The sequence below is a fragment of the Neolamprologus multifasciatus genome, chromosome 14 (assembly GCF_963576455.1).
Source record: "Neolamprologus multifasciatus chromosome 14, fNeoMul1.2, whole genome shotgun sequence".
Classification (NCBI taxonomy): domain Eukaryota; kingdom Metazoa; phylum Chordata; class Actinopteri; order Cichliformes; family Cichlidae; genus Neolamprologus; species Neolamprologus multifasciatus.
In genome coordinates this window covers 26,591,134-26,599,143 of record NC_140452.1, presented here as the reverse complement: position 1 = coordinate 26,599,143, position 8,010 = coordinate 26,591,134, and the positions used below count along the sequence as shown (strand labels likewise).

Genomic DNA, 8,010 nt, shown 5'->3' with positions numbered 1-8,010 from the left:
AGCCTTCATGTCTTTTTCATTGCAACACATGTTGAAAGGTCATCGGGAATTAGCTTTTTTTCCTGCCAAGTTTTTCAAATTTTTTTCTTGTGCCACATATGGCCCAATAACATTTAAACCAGTGGCAGTTTTTTAGACGAACAGTCTCTTCTTCTTTCTACCAACATAAATGTGAATGTCGAACCCTTTTCTTCATACTTTTAAGCAGAAACACTGATAAATAAGCAGCTTTCTGTGAGCGTGTGATTTTTCTTGTTACGAATATTTGCCAGTTTATCTGAATTTCCTGTTTCCACTCCACTGGTTTGCTGCGTGTCAGTTACTCATCCCTGGCATTGGCTATAACCCATTAAACTCCTTGTATCATGTACACATTAGACATTCAAACTCACACATTCATGGCAAAATAAAAAATACAATGAACAGTGAGCTAGGACAATTTGGTATTGTGACTGTCATACAGTCATGTGAAAAACTAAGCACACCTCATGATTCAGTAACTCTAAGAACCAAATATAAACAGTAATAAGGTGAAGTAATTGTTTTCTGTGTGACTTAATCATACTCACATTGTTATGGAGGGATTTGTCCCACTCTTCTTTACAGAGTTGAGGTTAGGGATGGTTATTGATAAGATTTTCACGATTCCGATTCCATTTTCGATTCTGTTTAACGATTCGATTCTTTAATCGATTCTTTTTTTAAAAAAAGGAGAACATTAAGTTCGATTAGCTTAGAACTTTGTTTTATATCTTCTCTTTGAACGAGATAGAAATTTAGGAGTAACATGGCCTTACAAACCTAACAGTGAGATCTTAAGAGATCCACAGCCTACAGCTCTTCAATGGGGTGTCACAGGGTCCCCAGGAAAAAAAAAATGTAAATGTAAAATAATAAAATAAATATTCTCCTGTAGCAATAACAAAGTATAACATAAATTATTCAGTAGCAATTACACAAGAATATCCAGTAATGTCCCTGCCTACAATTAAACACATTCACTTACTGAAAATCATCTGCTGTGGCAAATGGGTGCAAGCCTTTGACCACAAACTTAGTCACTGCTCGGTGACATTCGTCTATCCTGGCCTGAAAGGAGACGCTACCGGTAGACTGCAGTGAGAACTGCCAGCATCTGAGCCAGACTCTGTCTCTCTCATCATGGTCACCTAAACGCACAGTAATGGCAGGTTTTGTAATAAGGCAGATCGCGCTAACATAAGATGCACTGTTAGTTGATTATTTACCTGCCGCATTAACGGGAGAGGGACGTGCAAACGTTACCGCTGCTGCTGGGGTTTGAGATTCACGAGTCCGGAGCTGAATTAAAAACACGACATTCATTTAAGGTTATCGCGTGTTTTGTGAGCAAATGCTTTTGCATATTCGTAGTGTTTTCTCCCTTAAATGAAATATCTACTTTGCAAGTACTGCAAGTTGCCCCTGTTATCATCCGTTCTCGTAAAGTATAACCAAAGTTTTGAGCGGTTTGAGCCGCTTACCGCGCCATGTTTCCTGCCAGGTAAATGACGCTCCGCAACGTGGTGACGTCATTCGGGGCGACTGGAATCGATAAGGGAATCGTTTGCAAAAATGGCAAACAATTCCAAGGAATTGAAACAGTGGGAACCGGTTCTCAACAAGAACCGGTTTTCGATACCCATCCCTAGTTGAGGTTGACTGAGATATTCATGTATGCACAGCATTTCAGTCAGGCTGAGGTCTGAACTTTGAACTTTAGGCCGTTGCAATGCTGCGAAGTTTTTCTGTTTTAGATTTGCTGCTGTGCTTGTTGCATGAAGCATTCTGGGCCTCACTCACATTTGACTCTAGAATACATTTGTATACAGTAGTAGTTGCAAAACAATCCTCAAACATGTGCTGTGCATTACTGCTAAAGATCTCCAGTCTGGTCTCATCCGTCCGAAGGACTTCGTTCTAGAAGTTGTGCAACCCTATTCGATTTTAGAGGGAAGTAGATTTTTCAGTGTACAGAGTATTTGTAGTTCCTCTGACCTTGGAGTGAATTTGCTGGGCCGTCCACTCCTGGGAAGATCGTAGCTCTGTTAACACACACCTAAATGCTCTAGACCAGCAAATTGCCAAAACTTCTGCTTTTATAGAGGTGCTCACACTTGATGATGATCAGTTAATCAAGTGCATTTTATTGGCACTGCTAATAAAATATTAGCAGTTGCTGTGGAGGTTGTAAAGATGTACTCAGTTTTCACAGGACTGCAAAGAGTCCTGAGATAACTCTTTTTCACATGACTGTATGTGTGTGTGTGTGTGTGTGTGTGTGTGTGTGTGTGTGTGTGTGTGTGTGTCCTCAAATACATCTGTCAAAGCACAGGGTGGACATTGGTTCAGCACGAGGTGAGATACAGTGTTAACATGAAGCCTGGGCAACTTCTTCGACATCCTGAGAGCGATTGGTGCATTGAGGTGGTAGCACGCTTGGTAAAACACAGTATAAAGTGGCATCCTGTTCCCTGTGTGTACTCAGTGACCTGGGAACGCAGGGACAGCTGCTGTTGAAAGACCACATAGAGCTAGAGTCACTTCAGGTAAATACTACCTCGCTTTTCATGATCCCACCTCTGTTACACGTGTTCTTTTAGGAGAATACAGAATACTCTTCAAAACGTGAGGCCTAAGGACAGATAAGTCATAGAGATTCAAAGTGAATCCAAAACTTCCAGGCTCTCTGTCAGAAGGAGGAAAGCCTTGGAACTCAGCCTTTATCAACAGCATGTTGCTTTGATCACGTCACAAATTTAGATCTGCGCGGCATTTCCAAAAGAAAACAATCTAACACTGTTGTTTGTTCAGTATCTCTGTCCTCTCCCGCCGCGCTGCCGCTCGTCAGAAGAGCTTCTCTGAGCAAAAGGCGGTGGCTTGTTTAGATTCCGCATTTCTGCAATAACAGCAGGGCAGAGAACACCAGGGCTTTTTCAAAAGACAGGCAGATTACTTCACGAAATCAGTTCTCTTCAGGAGAGGTGCTGATGTTCCATGCTCGTGATGTGACCGTTCAACTTAGGGTGTTAAAGTCATGAATGTTTCTAATAGCAGCTTCTGCAGTGGAGGCTTATTTGTCAGATAGTGTTGACTTTGCCTCTCTATGCTCCTCTGAGCCAATCTGTAGCCCCACGGTAGCTTCACAACTAAAAGTCACATATGTCTCTGAAATGACTGCACAAAGAAATAGGAGGGTGCCCAACAGATGCCATGCACTGTGACAAAAGTAAAACTCAAAGCTGGTCCTCACCTCCCTGGAGCCCTAAGCCAAATTCTGCTGAGGGAGCCTCCTACTAGACCCGTGAGTCCTGTAAACCATTTGCCATTACCTCACAGTCACACCTGACACCCCTGCTGTTCCCACAACAACGCCACCCCCCTCCTTTAAAACAGTTTTCTCCATCTGTTAGTGTAGAACAAAGTCAACCTATACTAAACAGAATGAGATTTATATAAACAAACATTTAGAATCCTAAGATGACTGAATATCAGCATTAGCATGCAGTAATGGAAAATTAAAGCTTTGGCTGAGCTGCATGGCAATTGGCAAATACAAGTTAATCTGCTAGAGCTGAAGCTGCAATGGGTCTGTGTTAGTACTGATGCTGAAGCTGGATCTGTGCTTGTAATACAGAATTTCCTGTACTAATAAACTTAAGTATATACAGCTAATTATTATTAATTTTAGCCAAATCAACCTGCCTATTTTTTTAATATCAAATTCATCTTATATGATTGCTTATCATACACTAATTAGGCATAACACTTTGACCCATCAAGGCATGGACTCCACTAGACTCCTGAAGGTGTGCTGTGATCTGGTACCAAGATGTTAGCTGCAGATCCTTTAAGTCCTGTAAGTTGTGAGGTGGGGACTCCACAGATCAGACTTGTTTGGTCAGCACATCCCACAGATGCCTGATTGGATTGAGATCTGGGAAATTGCCTCAAACTCATTGCTGTTCTCTTAAACCATTCCTGAACTATTTTTATGCATTCTGGTACCAGGTGTTCCCCAGGTAGGTGATGCACATTCACCCAGCTATAAAAGAAAGCAGGATCAAACCAAGCCACCTCCTTCCATTGCGCTGTGGCTCAGTCCTGAAGCTCACATGCCCATTGTTGGTAATTCTGCATTGGACTGCACGGGCACCCCAATAGGTCTGAGGCTATGCAGCTCCTTATCTGCTCTCTGACAACTTTAAATGAGAACCAGCATCAACCATGCGAGCTACAGTAATTTGTCTGTTGGATCGGAGCACACGGGCCAGCCTTCGCTCACCACATGCATCGATGAACCTTGGCTACCTATTACCCTGTTGCTAATTCACCTCTGTTTCTTCCTTGGACCACTTTTGATACTGACCACTGCAGATTGACTCAGTCTAACCATCATAATTTGGTCCTTGTCAAACTCAATCAAATCCTCACACTCACCTATTTTCACTGCTTTTAACACATCGACTTTGAGGATGAAATGTTCACCTGCACCCACCCACTAACAGGTGCCATGAAGAAGAGATATTCAGTGTTAGTCACTTCATCTGCCAGTGGACATAATGCTATACCTGACATTTCACAATATGTTTTAAACAAAACCCTACCTTTCTTTTCACAACCACATATAGTTACAAAAGTTACAAATCTCTCCTACTTTTTCATATTTACTTTATGTATGTCATGGTCCTGGGTCTGTGACTCTGTGTTTATGTGTTTAGACTCTTTAGATTCTGATTTATTTTATATTTATTTTATATTCCTGGTTCTGGTTCTTTTAGTTGTGTTTCTGCTTTGTGTAATATTGTGTTTTCTGGTCTTCATTTTGTCATCTAATTGTTAGGTTTCCATTTCCATGCCTGTGTTCCACATTTAGTCAGCCTTGTCTTTATGTTTATCTCTTGTCGCCGTGTTTAGTGTTCCTTTTCTGTCTCCAAAGTCAGTCATGTTCTTGTGTCTGAAATTATTCAAAAGTGATTCCAATGATTTCTACTCAGTCAGACTTGCACACGGCACGACGACAACATATTCCATCAGCTAATGAATTAATAAGGCAAGTATTGCCTTATATGACAACACTTAAATTACTGCTATAGCTACAAACCCTCTCTAAATTTTCACCTGTCCAAGATTCAACTTCAATCTTAAAAACAATGAGCCAAAAACTGAAGCTCCCCAAATGCCAGCTTGAGGACAGCTATGAAAGCAAGTAAATCCCAACAGAATAGAAATAATTCTGTTTACAGTCTTGTAGGGGCAAAAAAAAAGTTTTGATCTGTATGACTAGTAATGACATATTTATTGGTGCACTTCCCTCATTCCCTTGGTTCTTGTAATAAAAGTCAAACGTTTTGCGTTTTGCAGTAAATTGCTTCTAACACCTTCCCATCTCATCTTGGTTTAGCATCAGCTGATCACTCCCGAGCTCAAGCCTCTCATCCAAATATCATCGTATTTAGTTTCAAAATAAGCACAAAAGGCAGCGGCTTCAAAACAGTTGACATCACAGTGGTTACGTCGATCTTTTACAAAGGCGGACATGCCCAGTGGGTGCGCTGTACAAAACAAACAGAAGCCGCATTGTGCTAGTTTGATCGTTTTTGACTGTTTTTTTCACCACAATTCACAAAGACATTTATGATTATTTATTTTGTGGTTCGAGGCACAAAACAAATAACTTTGTATTTAAAGGTAATAAACACTTAAAGGCCTGCAGCGGCAGCAGAGTGTGTGTGTATTATTGTGCCGTGAGGAGCACATACACACACGCACAGGTGCACACAGAGAATGAAACACCTCTCCTGTTGTCATGCTTTCACCTACACTGCAGTGCCAGAGCAGATGGTGTGCGCAACCCCGGGTTCACTTCCTGAAACGAAAAGAAGCAGAGAGAGAGATGGGAAAGAGTGGTAGAGATGGACATTGTGGGACTATCTCCTCCCATACTGTCCATCAGCATTACTGTCAGGAGAAGACAATGCTGCGTGGAATGATTAGCACTCGCGCTGGTATCGTCTCTCCGTCTCTTTTCGTTTCGATCTCTCTCCTCTTTTCTCTCCATCTTTCCGCTCATTGTTTCTGTGCAGCAGTGAGAAGAAACTCTAGCCTGTCCTCGTCTATTGTCACAAGTCATGTTTTCACCACTGTCTGTCAACTGAAAGCTTGAAGACAAACTGACAGGATGACTGTGCTGGCATATGGCTCACTCTCCTGTACAGGGAGCCATGTTTAACGGAGTGCGTGCAGATGTGTACAGAGCTCCATTTAAAGTTGAACTGGAAAAACTAAATTGTTAAGCTGTTATATATATTATATATACGCAGACACACTCTGCCTGAACTGTGGGCATATTTGTGCTGACATAAGCACAACTAAAGCTGTAAAATCCTGGCACACACACAACACTACTCTCATGGCATCACTGTAGCCGACTGTCTGCTTGTCGCTTGTTTTCTTCCCACATCAGCAGCAGAAGAACGTTAACAGTAAACCCACAACAGTAAGCTCTCCACATCACCTCAACATGTTGGGATTTTCTTTTTTAGTTTACTTCATTTGATGATTTGAAGGAATGACTGCAATTAATTTGCGGTGCTTGTAATTACTGACATCACAGTAATGTCAGCGCTATTGCCAACCACGTCTGTTTTCAAGACGGCTCAATCAATACTCGTTTGACCCCCACTGTGAGGTGAGTCGCTGATCTTCCCAAAGCTTACTGCGAGTGTCTAAATTCACATCATCAAAGCGCTGACACGGCACTATGGTAAACAACGCTGGCGTGATCTCTGTGGCGGTTTATGACTGTAAAGTTTAAGTGGGATAATGTTTTTAGAGTCCTTTGGCTCTTCATGTTAATAACACAGTTTCCTTGCCAAGTGTAGCTCTGCAAATTTGACTTCAGGCGCGTCACAGGTGTTCATCACAGGGTGACGTATGACCTGTCTCTAGTTACTGGTCATGCAGTATCACGACCCACTTACATAACCCGGCGTCTAGACAAGTTCATATTCCAGTGAGTATGTAATGGAGCTCTTAGCCTGAAAAGTGTTACAATTTTCCAAGCCAACATATCCAGGATAAAGAATGACAATAAATAGACTAGAGGATAAATCATCATATCGTTATTCCAAACATCACTAAGCATTAGAGAATATTTAGTACAGCCACTATGTTTTGTTGATAATCAGTTTGCGTGTTCTCTGCAGCTCTGGCCAATAAAAAAGGAGTGAGGAAGACTTCAGTTACCTTTCAATGTGCAAAGCAAACGCACCCATGTCACAATTAATCAACAAGGCATCCAGACGCCCTCACAGTAAACTGTAACTCTGAGCTGTCAACTGATGTTTGCTGAAGTTGAATAAAATCATTCATACTAACAATGGTTCAATACCTTCACACTTTCCATCCGAAAAAATGAAAATAAATAAATAAATAAAAGAAGAAGAAAAAAAAGTGCACTTTTGCTCACAGTTGGAAGTGGAAAAATGTTTTTCTCCATCGATTACCATTTTCATCACCATCAGAGCATGAAAAGTAGCCACATTTGCAGATTTTTGATTTGGCTTCAGCTGCCACACACTTACCAACTGCAGCAAAATCGCTGCCAGATCGAGTTTCTGCTTTGGCACAGTGTTGACTTTTATAAAAACAGCTTTATTTAATAGAATGCGGTGCATCACTGTCTCATCGCTACGCGCACAGAAACCAGCAGTCATTTCAGACCCTCTGATACGTGCTTTTCAGCTCGATTTCGCCGTCATCCGCAGAGATTCGGAAATGAAGCGATGCCACCATATTTTACATAAGATTCGAAGCTCCGGGCGATGAGAGTCAAACACACAAGTCAGCTGAGCGGCAATACTGCTGAGGTCAAATCCAACTCAGACGCTCTGCCCACACTGCAGAGCTGTCTCTGCACACCACAGAGAGGCTGAGAGAAGAGGAGACAGAAAAGTGTTTAGGTGTGTGGGAGAGAGGCAGGAGCAAGAA

General features: G+C 41.8%; 1 protein-coding gene and 1 long non-coding RNA gene across 4 annotated transcripts in view; one reads left to right on the top strand and one right to left on the bottom strand.

Moving 5' to 3' along the window:
- The window catches only part of kcnab1a (potassium voltage-gated channel subfamily A regulatory beta subunit 1a), a 121,989-nt gene that overhangs the window by 67,173 nt on the left and 46,806 nt on the right, over positions 1-8,010 (bottom strand). The window lies entirely within an intron of this gene.
- Positions 536-1,817, top strand: LOC146504206 (uncharacterized). The gene is made up of 2 exons (XR_014868870.1): positions 536-613; positions 1,676-1,817. It is a non-coding gene; the product is annotated as an uncharacterized LOC146504206 (long non-coding RNA).